The sequence below is a fragment of the Mangifera indica genome, chromosome 4 (assembly GCF_011075055.1).
Source record: "Mangifera indica cultivar Alphonso chromosome 4, CATAS_Mindica_2.1, whole genome shotgun sequence".
In the NCBI taxonomy this organism is placed as follows: domain Eukaryota; kingdom Viridiplantae; phylum Streptophyta; class Magnoliopsida; order Sapindales; family Anacardiaceae; genus Mangifera; species Mangifera indica.
Window position 1 is genome coordinate 5,922,233 of NC_058140.1, and position 17,774 is coordinate 5,940,006.

A 17,774-nucleotide genomic window follows, 5' to 3' on the forward strand; every position below is an offset into this window, starting at 1 on the left:
TCTATTAACATATACAATTTTACTCATTATCCAAGAAAGATTTTTGTAGAGAGAAAAGAAGGTAATAATCAAGATTTTAAACAAGAAGAAAAAAGTTTGTGATATTGAGGTATTTATATGTACTATAACTTCAATCGTTATTATTTTATTAATAATATAATTATATATAATGTTTTACATAATAAATTTAGAGTTGTGTGTAAAAAATAAATTGATAAAAATTATAGGGGTATTTTGCAATTATTATAATATAAAGGATGAAATGATATTTTACAATAAAAGATATTAGAGGTATTAGATAATATTTAAAGGTAAAATGATATTTTACAATGAAGAGTGTTATAGTTATTAAATAATATTTAAGGGTAAAATGATATTCTACAATATAAATTTAAAGTAATATTTTTAAAAATTAGTATCACATTAATCAAAGTATATTAATAATCACAATATGTAATAGAATTATGGAATAGGTGTAATTGTGTAAGGGAAATAAAATCATGAAATTCGAACTTAATAATAAAATAATGTCACACAAATCTATAAATAGTATTTTCGATCATGTTATTTATGTTGATTATATATTTTATTGTAAGATTAATCTAAATAATTGGATATATTGCAATTTGATACGGGGGGAAATAGATAGAAATAGGTAACAATATAATAAAATATATTCGAGGTAATAGGAAATTGATTAAAGTTTTAGAGTACATGACATTCGAGGGATTAATCTAAATAGTGAGTGAAAAGTGTAATATAGATCAAAGAATATTTAACATTCAGATAAGATGAAACCAAGACATCTTGACGACAACATCCCTGTTGAAATTTCGAATGATAAAGATGTTGAGATTCTTAATGGTCTATTTAACCTCTTTAAAAAATGTGTTCCAATTTTTGTAACAACTACAATTAATGATGATAGTTATGAGATTCAACAAGGAGATGAAGATTTACAAGGTGGTGAGCCGAGTTGTTATCCAGAAGATTAGGAGATTGGTTTAGAAGAGATTCAAAATATTGGGGTCAATCTGAAACAAGGATTTTCTGATGAAGACTTTGTATACTTAAATGATGTTGATGTTGATGTATTATATAGTGCACAAGAATTTGTTCATGGCAATGAAGAAAATTTTCTAGATTGGAGTGAATTTAATGGGAATGTTATGTATGATATTCCCATCGAGGAACTAAAGTTCGAAGAGAAGACATATATTAATAAAAATATTAGAGGTATAAGTAATTTTCTACAAACAAATCCTGATGGTGGAAATGTTCGTATTGATACATTTTATTAGTTACCACATTTTCCTGACTAACTGTCTACATCTAAAAGCCAAAGAGTGCAAAGAGATGGTGATTTTTTAAAAATTGGTACGTTATTTTCAAGTAAAAAATATGTCATTGATGCGATAATTCGAAATGTTTTTGAGAAGAGATATCAGTTTAGAATGCACAAGTTAGGCATACTCATATAAGAGGTTAAATGCCACAATAAGCAATATAAGTGGTGTGCACAGGCAATAAGGGTAAGAGAAAGTGACAGTTTCGAACTACGTTGTATAGATAACCAGCAGACATGTCTTAGAGATAAGATATTAACTCATCATAAGCAAGCGAAGGTCTAAGCTTTAGGACAAATTTTGACGACTAGATTTATATTAGTTAATTATGTTTATCGACCAAAAGAGATCATGAAGGGCATATGATTTCGTGAAGTTGGGAACAACGATTCATCGTTTTCTTTGTTTTTGGCATAAAGGTATTTTCATTTATAATTCAAAAAGTTGGGTAATTTTTTTTGCACCCCTAAATTTTGGGTAATTTAATTAATTTTCCTAAATACTCATTTTAAGGGGAGATTATCACTAACCACCAATACTTTTATTAATCAAATTATATGCTACTTTGTGCATATTTTATCGAGTAATGCCTTTGTTGATCAAACTAAAAATTTAAAGCAAATCAGAATAAGATTTCTTGAAGATAAGGTGGATTTAAATCGAATTAAATTTAAGTTTTGAGACAGTCCATTTTGAGCCCAATAATATAAGTTTTTTTTAATATAATTATTAATTTTAAACTTATTATTTATTTTAAAAAATTAAGTTTTATGTTCTCAACACAATTTAAATAAGGGCAAAGGACTATTTCCCACCCAAGTATTATCTCAATCTCAGTAATACACGTGCAACAGATGAAAAACTTAAATACTCACTCATTCCTAAATTGTTGTTAAATTTTTTATTAAATACAAGTGTAAAACCGTTATTTAATAATATTATTAAAAAATATATTATTTTATTTTATTTTTCTCCTAAAATTTTAAAAATTAACATTTAGGTGTCATACTTAAACTTTGAAAAATGAGTTTTCACCCTTCCGAATTTCGAAGTTTTTTCTTCACCTCTCCCTTTGGCCAGCGATGACCGACGCGACTCATTGCTAGACAATGAGTATCGTCCTTCACTGGACAACACTCATCATCTAAAAATCTGAACAATAAAGTGTTATCCAAATATTTGGACGATGCTAGTCGTCCAGATATCATCCTTTAGATGACTTTGTCTTGTTTCTTTATCATTAGTCAACCGTTCGCCGAAGAAAGTGACCGAATTTCAGATTTGGTATCTTAGGGGGAAAAAGTGAATTTTTCAAAACTTAATCAAAGGGGAAATGTTATTTTTCCAAACCAAAAAGAAAAAATGAGATATAATTTTAATTATTTAAATATTACTGATAAAATAATGATTTTATCCTTTAACCCTAATAGAAAATTTGTGAATGTGTCCTAACAGATTAAAATTTGAGTGAGAATTTAAATTTTTCATCTGTCATAGGCATATATTTGTTATTTCATATAAACTTGGGTGAAAAATTGTCCTTTTCTCTTTAAATTAACTCACTTATCACTATCAATATACTCAACTAAATTCAAAAATGTCATATTGGGTAGGGAAAGGTCAATAACTCACATTTCTTGTTATAAATAATTTACTATTTTATTTTAACTCAACCAAATTCAAAAAATGTCACACTGGATAGAGAAATCTCAGTAAATCGCATCAATTATTATAAATAATTTAATATTTTATTTTCTCAACAAAAATTTAACTTCATCCAATGTTTTATTAGAAAACCTAAATTTTCTAAAATAATTTTTAAAGTTAAAAATATTTTTTCTAATTGAGCTTGAGTCAAACTTGAGCTTAACCAATGGCTCTAGCGTAATACAATCATAAAACCATAACTCAAACTCAAGTTATAATTACTTTGATTACTTATTTTAAACTCGATTGAAATTGAATTGATAATCAAAGTTTAATTTAACTTAATTTAAACTCACTCTTATTATTATGAATATTTTTAAAAAGTTTATATATTTTTTTAGATTTTAATTAATTCTCTTTAAAAATTAATAAATAATACAAATTAAAAATAATAATAACACTTGGGATATAAAATTATTACAAAAACTCTAATTATATTTTATATTATAAAATTTTATTTGAAATTAATTTTTTACTGCAATTTTTATCGATTTTGGTTGAATCTGCTTTATTTTTCGGTAACAAGAAAAATGTGTCATTACTTTTCAGACCAAGGCTAAGAAAATTAATTCATGCACCCAATAGTTGTAATTATCCTGGGAAAACTTAAATCATTTAAAATTTTAAAAATTAGTATATTGTTTAATAAAAGAATAGACATTCAATAATATTTCATTTTGTAATTAAATTAGTTACAGTTATCTTAAAAAATTTGATGGTTTTATTTCATTTTAATTTATTCACTCTTCAAAATTTATCTAATCGAAAAAGAATAAGAATGATTTTAACTATATATTAATATTATGTATGAAAAATAAAAATATTAATAATGATAACTATTAGAAATTTTGTTTTATGCTACAATATTATTATTGTGATGTAAATCTCACATTCCATTTTGTGTGATACCATATCAACTAACAATAAGAATAAATACAGATATAAATATTAATTAGTTTTTATATAATATTGATTTTGTTCAAGAGAGATTATGATATGATTATTGAAATTATGGAATAATTTTGTCATACACTATATTGGATGTCCACGGAGATGAATGACAATAAGATAAACGGAGAAGACATAAAAGAATTTAAACGTGGTTTCATAGTCTAATTATTTGGATTATTTTTTACATTTGTTGAATCCTTTATTTTTAAATTTTAATTTAACATTAATTTCATATTTTGTTTAAATAGTATAATTATCTACTCTCCATTTATAAGGATGAAATGTTATCTAGAAAGTTCATTATCTTTTATGTAAAAAGCTACAATTCTATTCATGATTAAATTTGAATTGAGTATAATCAAATTTGAAATGAGCTCAGTTCAAATAATCTTAACTTCAAATTTAAGTTTGAGAGTTAAATATTTTAAAATTTAAGTTCAAATTTTAAAGATACTTGATTAATCAAACTCAATAATTTAAAAAATTTTAATATGAATCGACTAAAATAATATCGTTTTAGTCATATTTTACTTGATATAATATTGAATTGAACTTAAAACTAAACTTGAATTTGAACCATAAGCTTAACTCCCTTCAAATAATTTAAATTTGAATAATTTTATGACAAGTTAAAACTTAACTCAATTTGAATCTATTATAATTTTATTTGCTTGTCAACATGTGTTAAGAAGAAGGGAAATTATAAAAAATAGCCAAAATTAAGGGGGTCTAAGTAAAATTACCTAAAATATTCAGGTTTAAGCAAAAATGCCCAGGTTTTGTGAAATGACGAAACTACCCCCATATATAAACACAACAAATCTCCTTACTCCCCACGGCCATTTTACTGTGCAAATTCAAAGAAAATTCAAAATTTCCCAATCTCCCACGGTCATCCCAAATTTTTGTCGATTTTCTTGCTTTCCGACAACCGGAAATGACAAAGAGGGTTAGTATATCTCCCATAATCTTATTTGAATCAAGTTATTGCTCATATTATTGAGATTTGATTGAGATTTTACGGTTTGAAATTTTAGGTTTTCGCTCTTGAACGATACTTAAAATGTTTTGATTCTTAGTTGTTTTCGTTGAATTGATTGAGGGGTTTTGTGTAATACCCTATGTAGATTTGATTTATGTGAAAATTGGAGGCCGAAACAACGAAATTTTGGCCGAAAATGGCTGCTGAAGAGATTGGCAGTCTGACGTGGGAACAGTGTTTCCCACGTGAAGCAATTTCTCCACCATCAAACAGACATTGACCTTTTTTTAGGGGGGTAAATTAGCTTTTTTAAACTATTGGGGCGTCGGGGAGAGTCTTAGCCCACGCCGGGGTTTTATGAAATTTGTCATGTCGCCGTGGGTTTTGCGAAATTATGAAACTGCCCCTATATATAAACATAGCCAAATTTACTTATTTCCCACTATAATCTTTGCGATTTTACTGTACATTTCAAAGAAAACTCAAAACTTCCCACGCGACCACGTTCATCCCACGGCCGACCACATTTCCGCCGATTTTCTTGCTTTCCGACAGCCGCAAATGGCAAAGAAGGTTAGTATATCTCTCGTAATCTTATTTGAATCAAGTTATTGCTCATATTATTGAGATTTGATTGAGATTTTGCGGTTTGAAATTTTAGGGTTTTGATCTTGAACAATGCTTAAAATGTTTTGATTCTTAGTTGTTTTCGTTGAATTGATTGAGAGGTTTTATGTTATACCTTATGTAGATTTGTTTTATGTGGAAATCGGAGACCAAAACAACGAAATTTTGGCCGAAAATGGCTGCCGAAGAGATCGGCAGTCCGACGTGGGAACAGTGTTTCCCACATCAAGCAATTTCTCCCATGTCAAACAGACATTGACCATTTTTTAGGGGGGTAAATTAGCTTTTTTAAAATATTGGGGAGCCGAGAAGATTCCTTAGAACAAAGCGGGTTTTTCTGAAATTTTCCATATAACAGTGGACCTATTTAAAGCAGGAATTTTCATGAGGGGGTAAATTGAGAGTTTTCTTATCTAGGGTTTCTGATCATGTAGTTTTCGAATTTTATATCCGTTTTTTCTGTTCTAGGGTTTTTCGACTTTTAGAATTCGAATTTCAGTTCTGTTTTTTCGAATTTCACCGTTTTACGATATATCGACTCGTATTTTTCAGATTTTCGAAGAATTTTTCGATTGTTGCCATTCTAGGGTTTTTCAACTTTTAGAATTCGAATTTCAGTTTCGTTTTTTCAAATTTAACCGTTTTACGATATATCGACTCGTATTTTTCAGATTTCTGAAGATTTTTTTGATTATTGCCATTTTAGGATTTTTCAAATTTTAGAATTCGAATTTCAGTTCCATTTTTTTGAATTTCACTGTTTTACGATATATCGACTTGTATTTTTCAGATTTTTGAAGATTTTTTTGATTGTTGCCATTCTAGGGTTTTTCAACTTTTAGAATTCGAATTTCAGTTCCATTTTTTTGAATTTAACCGTTTTACGATATATCGACTCGTATTTTTCAGATTTCTGAAGATTTTTTTTATTGTTGCCATTCTAGGGTTTTTCAACTTTTAGAATTCGAATTTCAGTTTCGTTTTTTCGAATTTAACTGTTTTACGATATATCGACTCGTATTTTTTAGATTTCTGAAGATTTTTTCGATTGTTGCTATTCTAGGGTTTTTCAACTTTTAGAATTCGAATTTCAGTTTCATTTTTTCAAATTTCACCATTTCAAGATATATCGATTCGTATTTTCAAGATTTCTGATCGATTTTTTGATTATCGTCACTTTAAGGTATTTCAATGTATAAAATTCGAATTTCAGTTTCATTTTTTCAAATTTCACCATTTCAGGATATCTTGCTTCATATTTTGTTATTTTTGATCGATTTTTCGATTGTTAACATTCTGGGGTATTTGAACGTATAGAACTCGAATTTCAGTTCTTATTTGTTAAGTTTTGTCATTTCCTTTTTGATTATTTGGTATTTTTCATCTTTTTATGTTTTTTCCACTAATACATTTGTTTACATATTTATTTTTATAAATATCTAACAAATTTTTAAAATTGTTACAGGATATTTCTCGCAAAAGAAGACGGGTTGACAGCGAGCTGCGCATCCCCGACGAGTCCAGACACTTCCAGACAGATGCGATATCTCGTGCACAGCGTACCACATTATCTCAGATTTCTTCTACATTGACCCCGGGTCAGTTGCGACTATTTGAGAGGACATGTTTCGGGTCTCTCCTTCGTTTACCCGAAACCAAATTCTCCGAGATATTGGTTCATGCATTTCTACTACGACAACTACATCCACCCTTTGCCAAAGACGAGTTTTGGTTTAGGGTTAGCGGGGTTGATGTGAGATTTAGCTCGTTTGAGTTTGCGTTGGTGACAGGGCTTTCGTTTAGCTGACGGACTGATGTTTCTTCATATATTCCTCGCTCCTCTGGATATAGGATCAAGGATACGTACTTTTGCGGTTGTCCGAAGGTGCAATATCACGACATAGAGCGTGTTTTCTTGTCGAGGCCATGGGTGGATGACGATATTAACGCTGTCAAGATGGCCTTGTTGTATATTCTTCACATGGTTTTGTTGGGGAATGATCGACGAAAGAAGGTGTCCACGGATTACTTACAGTTAGTTGATCATTTGGACGGGTTTAATTCCTACCCTTAGGGCGTTGTTGTGTGGCAAATGACATACGATTCTATGTCACAGGCGAGTGAGAGAGTCTGTTCCAGACGGATGCCTGAAATTCGTAAATACGACCTTTACAGATTTCCTTTCGCATTTCAGGTAAGTTTTATATTATTATTTTTATATATTAATTGACAAAAATATAAATTGATTTATTTACATCGTAAATGATTATATTGCAGTATTGGATATATGAGACTCTAGAGACGTTACACGATTGGATTGACCTTGTCGATCCCTATTCGTCCCCACGGATGTTGAGGTGGCGTACGTGAGACGTCCCTGGTTGGACTCATATAGGTCGTATTTTCACTAGTGATCCGATATGTACTAGTTAATTAATAAGTCGATTAATTCATTATTTGTTACAATTATTTTGACTTATATATCTTTATCATTAGGAGGATGTCACATTCTCTCTTCGTCCATCATCGATCGAAGAGGGTTTACCTTGGTACGCTGAGATTCGTGAGTACACCGGTTTACCCGATGCTGATTCCTCCTTATCTTCTTTGGTTCCGATCGCGACTAGAGACGGGGCTTCTCCATCCTCAGGACCTTCAGATGTACCCGTCGAGACTTCTAAGGCACATGAGGAGCCTATTCAGCCTCTTGTTATAGAGCAACCTATATGTTCCCCTGTTGTTCAGAGCCCACAAACGACAGACTATCCTGCAGTGGAGGAGCATCCTGGAGTGGAGGATCGCACTACCCATCATCCCACCGAGCAGTGTCCCCAATTCGTATCACCTAGTATTTCTACATTAGATGTTACATTAGCGCACTGGGGTGCTACGATTTTACATGAGATATCGAGTTTTCGCGACGATATCTCTTCCCAGATGACTCGATTACGTGATGATTTCTCTTCTCAGATGACTCGATTAGAGGATCGTATAACTCGTTTGGAGGACATCGTCACGCGTACATATCCAACCCTCATCGCTCAGGTTGTAAAACCACTTCTAATTTATTACTTATATAAAATGTCTACTGTATTATTATTCTGACAACTATTATTACATTCGTACAAGAGAGGGAGGAGGATATCCGACCGTTATCCCCCATCGACACCGCAATACCATCCCATCACCCACATGACGTCCGTATGATATTTCAAATTTATATAACTTATTAAATGTTATTATTATATTATAGTATTGTTATATATGAAATGTCACTAATTAAGTTATTATTAGGGAAATTTTAAAAAATGGCCAAAATGCCCTCTTATTAAGCAAAAATGCCCAAAATCACTATTTCCAAGCCAAAATACCCAAAATCACTATTCTTAAGCAAAAATGCCTATGACTTTTTTTAGAATACCAAAATTACCCTTCCCCTCATATTTATATAACTCTCCTCACTCACTATGGGGGTTAAATGTAATTTTAGATAAATATAGGGGGTTTTTGGATATTTTACATTGTAAAGTCATTTTGATATTTATTTATTTATTTCAAACTTTTTCTAAAATGTCAAAATTACCCTTCCCCTCATTTATATAACTCTCCTCACTCACTATGAGGGTTAAATGTAATTTTAGATAAATATGGGGGGTTTTTGGATATTTTACATTGTAAAGACATTTTGATATTTATTTATTTATTTCAAACTTTTTCTAAAATGTCAAAATTACCCTTCCCCTCATCTATATAAACTCTTCTCACTTATTTTATTTACACACACTTCTCATATCACTCAAACACTCACTCTCACTTTCATTTTTTTTTCAACATCAATTAGTAGGGATTCATTCGGACGAAAGAAGTTCGTATTTCTGAATTCGATTCAAAAAAATATTATTCATCGAAAAAAGATATTTATGCCAATCTTAGCCTAAAACTTAATTTTATTTGTTAAGTCTAGTTTTTATGCCATAATATGGGGGTTAAATGAATGTTTGACAAGTATGGGGGTTAAATGAATTTAGGGTAAATATGGGGGTTTTTGGATATTTTACATTGTAAAGGCATTTTGATATTTATTTATTTATTTCATTACTTTTTCTAAAATGTCAAAATTATCCTTCCTCTCATCTATATAAACCTTCCTCACTCATTTTATTTACACACACTTCTCATATCACTCAAACACTCACTCTCACTTTCATTTTTTTTCAACATCAATTAGTAGGGATTCGTTCAGACGAAAGAAGTTCGTATTTTTGAATTCGACTCGAAAAAATACTATTTATCAAAAAAAGGTATTTATGCCAATCTTAGCCTAAAACTTAATTTTATTTGTTAAGTCTAGTTTTTATGTCATAATATGGGGGTTAAATGCAATGCTTGACAAGTATGGGGGGTTAAATGTAATTTAGGATAAATATGGGGGGGTTTTGGATATTTTAGATAAATATGGGGGGTTTTGGATATTTTATAATATATACAAGATTTATATAACACGTTAAAAATAGATAGGTATTGCTTTGTTACAAGACAACATACAAGGGTGTTAAATAAAGAAAGAGATAATTGAGGGGTCAAATGAAATGTTATTAAAATTAGGGCGCATTTTCATATTAAACATTGTAGGCGCATTATAATTGAAATTATAGGTTTTTTCGAGTTTCACCGCTTTAGGATATATCAATGCACATTTTCCAGATTTCTGAAGAATTTTTCGATTGTTGCCATACTAGGGTATTTCAACTTTTAGATTCTGAATTTCAGTTTCGTTATTTCGAATTTCATCGCTTTAGGATATATTGATTCGTATTTTTCAGATTTCTGAAGAATTTTTTGATTGTTGTCATTCTATAGTATTTCAACTTTTAGGATTCAAATTTCAGTTCTGTTTTTTTGAATTTCACCGTTTTAGGATATATCAATTCGTATTTTTCAGATTTTCGTAGAATTGTTCGATTATTACTATTCTAGGATATTTCAATTTTTAGAATTTAAATTTCAGCTCAGTTTTTTTGAATTTTATCGTTTTAGGATATATCTACTAGTATTTTTCAGATTTCTGAAGAAATTTTTTATTATTGACATTTTAAAGTATTTCAAATGATAGAATTTGAATATCTATTTCAAAGTATAGATATTATAAAAACGTTTTAAATGGAACGTTACAAACAGATAGATGCATTTTAATATAAGATAACATACGAAAGTGTTATATAAATTGTTAAATAATTATAGGGGGATAAATAAAATATTAGAAAAATATGAGGAGTTTTTTTAATTGTTAATAATTGTACGACTGTTTTACATAGTTATTATTGATTTTTTTTTATTATAAATGAATAATTATCTTGAAAAACTTGTCATTGCAGGATTGATAATTAAAATGGATGGTTATGCGTTGATTCGTTACCAAGGAGAATGGATTCAAGGTCGCAACAACACAATGAAATATGTTGGAGGAGCCAAACAATTGATTAAAATCCCTTATGGAACAACATTCGAGGGATTTATTGAGCTTTTGACGAAGTCTTGCAGTATTGATCCAATGAAAAACTACATTCAAGTATCAATGAAGCCAAGAAAAATTGAGCTCGACTGCCCCATCCAAATCCAAAATGATGAAGATGTCCAGGGTCTTCTTGATATGTCCTAGTACTTTCAGGAATGTATTCTTGTTTTTGTTACATGTACCCCAATTGAAGGGCAGAAGGAAGAAGATGAAGATGAAGATGAAGATGAAAAAGAAAGTAGTTTGGTAAAAAAAGAATACAATTTGGAAAAGTTGATTGATTTCAATAATGACCCGTTGTATATTGCAAACTCATGGGCTCATGGAGAAAAAGATATAGTTCCCTATTGGGGTGACTTTGATGGAAATGATATGCCCGACATTCCTTTAGAAGATATAGAGCCTGAGTATATGACATCAGTTACCGAGGGTATGGATAGTTTACAACTTGAAGATCCTACTTCAGGTGGTGGAAATTATTCTGGGCCATTTTTTGACAATGTCCCCACTGATCTATTTAGGTGGCTTCCTGATTTTCCTCCACAGCCATCAGCATCATCAAGTAGTTCCAGATCGATCCGAGAGGAGAATGGTGTCAAGATTGGTGATATTTTTCATAATAAAGTCCAATTGAAAGACGCCGTGACGCAATTCACCTTACTTAAAGGATTTCAATTTGGTGTCAAAAAGTCTGACAAGAAACGGTGGGAAATTAAGTGCAAGGCTGAAAATTGTAAGTGGTATATACATGTAACCAAGTCTACTATCGGTGATGTGTGGGGGATCCACTCTATGAATCCTACCCACACATGTTTAGTTGATCAAATCATGCCATATCACAGACAAGCTGGGGCCCGAACTTTAGGTCAATTAATGAGATCAAAGTTTGTGATGATTGATCGAATTTATCGGCCTAAAGAAATAATTGTGGACATCGTCGATCGATATAAAATTGATATTTCCTACTCACAGGCTTGGCGGACAAGAAATTGGGCTATCAATTCATTGAGGGGTTCATCGGAGGAATCATTTATGCTTTTACCAGATTATTGCTACAATCTACAACGTACTAATCTGGGCACCGTTACTGTTATTGAAACAAATGATGACCATTGGTTTATGAATTTTTTCATGGTGTTAGGATGTTCCATTCGTGCATTCAGAGAATATCTTCGCCCTGTTATTTGCATTGACGCTGCTTTCCTTAAAGGTCGATATCTGGGGCATTTATTTATTGCGGTGGCTCTTGATGGTAATAATTAGATATATCCTATTGGTTTCGGTGTCGACAAAAAAGAAGATCACGACACGTGGTGTTGGCTTCTTATGAGAATTAAAAAATGTATCCCTGACCTCTCTGAGCTTGCAATAATCTCAGATCGACATCATGCTATCTACTCGGCAATGGTTGAAGTCTTTCCAGATGTCCACCATGGATGTTGTTGTCATCATCTTCTATGTAACATGTGGGCAAAGTATAAACGAGACTCAAAGGTATAGTGTAAAGAAGTATTTAAATTTATAACAGTTTATCCTTTTCATACATTTTGCTTATACTGAGTTTTCATATTTTTTACCATTTTACAGGTTGCTGGTGCATATTGGAAAGCCGCAAAATCATACACAGAATCTGAATTTGGTTTGATGATGCAATCCCTTGACTCAATGAACCCCCAAGCTGGAGCTTATCTACGGGATGTCAGATTTGAGCGTTGGAGTAGAGCATACTTTCCAAGACATCGATACAACATCATGACCACAAATATTGCTGAGTCATTTAATGCCCTTATCAGACATGCACGGGGCCTACCTATAACCATGCTCTTAGAGTTTATTCGTGGTACCATGCAACGATGGTTTTACGAGAGGAGAACCCATGCAAGTAAGTATCAAATCGATATTAATTAAAAGTTGTCTCATGTACTTTTTTCCACTTTGTTAATCATATTACCAAATGTGTTCTTAATATTTTTTTCAAATTACAGATGAATGTCATAACTTTCTCACCCCTTGGGCGGAAGATAAGATCAGCAATCGTCTATCAAAGTCTGCAAGTCTGGATGTTCGATCGATTACACCTACTCGGTATCAGGTTGTTGGATTTGGTGGATTCATGGCTATTGTGGACTTTGGTGACATGTCTTGCACGTGTAGAAAGTTTCAGCTTTCACGTATTCTGTGCAAGCATGTCATTGCCGTTACACGACATATGAGACTCACGAATGTGCACGTATAGGTTCATCCATTCTTTTGCACCGATATTTACCGTGCAATATATCAGGAACCGATCAATCCTCTTGGAAATCAATGTGATTGGTTACACTCATCAGAAGACAGAGTTATATTGCCCCCGTCCTCGATAGTCATCGTCTAGGTCGTCTATCAAACAGAAATCGACATCCATCCAAAGAGAAATTGTTACATCGAGGATTTGCAGTCGTTGCCATGAACCAGGGCACACATGAACCCACTGTAAATCCTCAGCACCAGTCCCAAGCTCCGCCCCGCAGCGTTCATCTACAAAAGGCAAAGGAACGAGATCTTGAATGCTTATACTCAATTTTGTTTGTTATATGATTCTTCATTGTGGTACTTCAGTTTTATGTAACCGATGTATTTTTATTATTGTTTCAAACGTGTAATAGTATTGTCATTTGATGTAATAAATTTCGTATTTCTTATGAGTTATTTCAGTATTACTTTATTTCTTCTAATTGTTTCAAATGTGTAAATGTTTGAGTAATCATACGTTTTTATTGTTTTTTCATGACAAGATGATTTAAAAAATGAAATCAAATACGATACATATCTATATATAATCACAGATAAAGTATATCATACACATAGAGGTAGATGACTAAACAATAAATATATACATCTAAACATAGGAAGAACAAGAAATGTACATCCGTGAGCTACTTGATACAGTGAAAATATAACTGCGCCGCTAATCATCGACGCATAGAGGTAGATGACTCTCGGGGAAAAACATAGCTCCGTGACAACGCCAAACACTCAAAAAATCGTAACATAAACATGCCACAGTCATCGAAGCCCAATCCCTATCGAGGGACATCCGACGCTCGATACAAAGTGAGGGGATCACGTCGTGGAGTCCTCTCAGAAACTGTCCAAAAACTCATCGCCTCTAATAACGCAGGAATAAAGGTCATGTACAGTCGCATGCGCTGCTCCAGAGTCCCTATATTCCCTGAATATGAAACCTCTGAATCATAAACTGTAATCGACCACTCAAGAAAATCTATAACTCCGACGACCCAATGTGCGTTCTCGAAGTTTATAGGGATGAAAACCTATAAACAATGAGACATTTTAGTTACTTATCATTGTCGTTAACTAATTGAATGTAATAGAAATATATATAAACTCTACCTGATCGACTATCCCTCATGGTTTGTACAACAATCCCGGGGTGTACGCTGCATCAACCATCCTCGTGAAGAGCCCCAAAAACTCAAACTCGCCAATCTGTATGGTCTGCCAACTCTTCCAGGCCATCTCAATATGACCTCCAAAGAATGTGTGGGCAGTCGTCTAACGCTGTGAGATAGTCAACTGGTGATCGTCCTGCTACCGACGTAATAAAGCCAAAAAAGAATCCACATGCGAAAATGTTATAAACAAGTTCACGTGTTAGTTATTAATAAATATATCTAGCTATTTACCAAATTATATAGTATAGACAACTCACATCGTCGATCAACCACTCGCGTAACTCTACAACAAGCCTCCAAAAGTTGTCTTTCGACTTCGATCCTATGAAGTACACATCATATGTGTTAGAAGTCGTAGCTCTGGTATACCATGTGAGGAAAGATTCCTCACGGTCTGACGCAGAGGATAGAATCGTCATGAGTTACCGTTTCACCATCCCTCTAAATGGATTTGTATACGGGGTGTGAACCAGTGGACCCTTCCGAACGATCCGACCACGTGCTATACGAACCAACTGCATGTTACAAAAAACTATTAATTCATTATTTCATTCAACAAAAACATACACATTATTTGATTTATGTTACCTTCTCTATGTATGAGGGAGGAGGTTTAACTGGAGAATCCTGAGAAATGGTCAAGTCAACAGCGCGTGCTCCGTCGACAGACTGCATAATTATATATTAAAACATCTTAGTGACATATATTTATCAATTATATTTATTTAGTAATTATAATTGACAAACCTCAATGTGAACGGTCTCAGAAACATCCTCCTGAAAGTCTTCCTCCTATAAACTAATATCCACAAGCTTTTTGGTCGAGCTCGAGATATCAGCAAGTAACCAGAGTCGCTCGTCCTGAAAAAGAGACAAAATATCATTTAAAAAAAAAATATAATATTAAAGACAAATTGATCAATGATATTTCTTAAATCCCCATAACCTGAACTTCCAGGGAAGGTGTTCGAAGATAACTCTCGATCGATGATATGTCAATGTCGAGTCCCTATATGCATCAAAAGGAAAAAATGGTTAATGATATTTAATATAAAATATCATATGAACAATAATTTTCATACCTCCAGTGGATGATCTAAAGCGATAGAAGATCCGATCGGTAAACCCTCCTCATGACGAAGACCCTATACAAATATATACCATGAATTAATTGATAACAAAATAGTATTAAAAATTAAGTTATAATGATAAGTGACATACCTCAGATCAGATCGGTGAAGTCACCGAAGGGTCAACCGGTGCCCCATCCTATCGACTACCCTAAGATAATAGTAATATTAAATCTATTCAGTGACATTTTATATATAACGATATTGTAATATAATAACAACATTGAGACATTAAATATAAATTTGAAATTACATACGTACCTCATGTGACTGATGGGATGGTATTGCGGTATCAATGGGGGAGGTCATCCCAATAACGTCGTTCCTCTCCTGTACGAATGTAATAATAGTTGTCAGAATAATAATACTGTTGACATTTTATTTAAGTAATAAAATAGAAGTAGTTTTACAACCTCAGCGACGAGAGCTGGATATATACGCCTGACGATATCCTCCAAACGAGTCATACGATCCTCTAATCGAGTCATCTGGGAAGAGATATCGTCATGTAATCGAGACATTTGAGTAAAGATATCATCACAAAAACTTGATATCTCACGTAAAATCGTAGCACCCCAGTGCGCTAATGTAGCACCTGATGTAGAAATACTGGGTGACACGAATGGGGGACACTGCTCGGTGACATGATAGGTAGTGCGGTCCTCCACTCTAGGATGGTCTGTCGTCCGTGGGCTCTGAACAACAGGGGAACATATAGGGTGCTCCATAACAAGAGGCTGAATAGGGTCCTCATGTGTCTCAGAAGTCTTGACGGATACATCTGAAGGTCCCGAGGATGGAGAAGCCCAGTCTCTAGTCGTGATCGGAATAGAAGAAGATAAGGAGGAATCATCATCGGATAAACCGGTGTACTCACGAATCTCAATGTACCACGGTAAACCTTCCTCGATCGCTGATGGACGAAGAGGGAATGTGACATCCTCCTAATGATGAAGATATATAAGTCAAAATAATTGTAACATATAATGAATTAGTCGACTTATTAATTAACTAGTACATACCGGATCACCAGTGAAAATACGACCTATATGAGTCTAACCAGGGACGTCTCGTGTACGCCACCTCAACATCTGCGGGGACAAATAGGGATGGACAAGGTCAATCCAATCGTGTAACGTCTCTAGAGTCTCATATATCCAGTACTGTAATATAATCATTTATGATGTAAATAGATCAATTTATATTTTTACCAATTAATAAATAGAAATAATAATATAAAACTTACCTGAAATGCGAAAGGAAATTCGTAAAGGTCGTATTTATGGATTTCAGGCATTCGTCTGAAACAGACTCTCTCACTCGCCTGTGACATAGAATCATATGTCATCTGCCACACAACAATGCCCCAGGGGTAGGAATTAAACCCGTCCAAATGATCAACTAACTGTAAGTAATCCATGGACACCTTCTTTCGTCGATCATTCCCCAACAAAACCATATGAAGAATATACAACAAGGCCATCTTGACAGCGTCAATATCGTCATCCCCCCATGGCCTCGATAAGAAGACACGCTCAATATCGTGATACTACACCTTCGGACACCTGCGAAAGTATGTATCCCTGATCCTATGTCCGAAGGAGCAAGGAATATATGAAAAAACATTAGTCCGTCGGCTAAACGAAAGCCCTGTCACCAACGCAAACTCAAACGCGCTAAATCTCACATCAACCCCATTAACCCTAAACCAAAACTCGTCTCTGGCAAAAGGTGGATGTAGCTGTCGTAGTAGGAATGCATGAACCAATATCCTGGTGAATTTGGTTTCGGGTAAACGAAGGAGAGACCCGAAACATGTCCTCTTAAATAGGCGCAGCTGACCCGAGGTCAATGTAGAAGAAATCTGAGATAATGCGAAATGTTGTGCACGAGATATCGCATTTACCCAAAAGTGTCTGGACTTGTCAGGAATGCGCAGCTCGCTGTCAACCAGTCTTCTTTTGCAAGAAATATCCTATAACAATTTTAAAAATTTGTTAGACATTCATAAAAATAAATATGTAAACAAATGTATTAGTGGAAAAAACATAAAAAGATGAG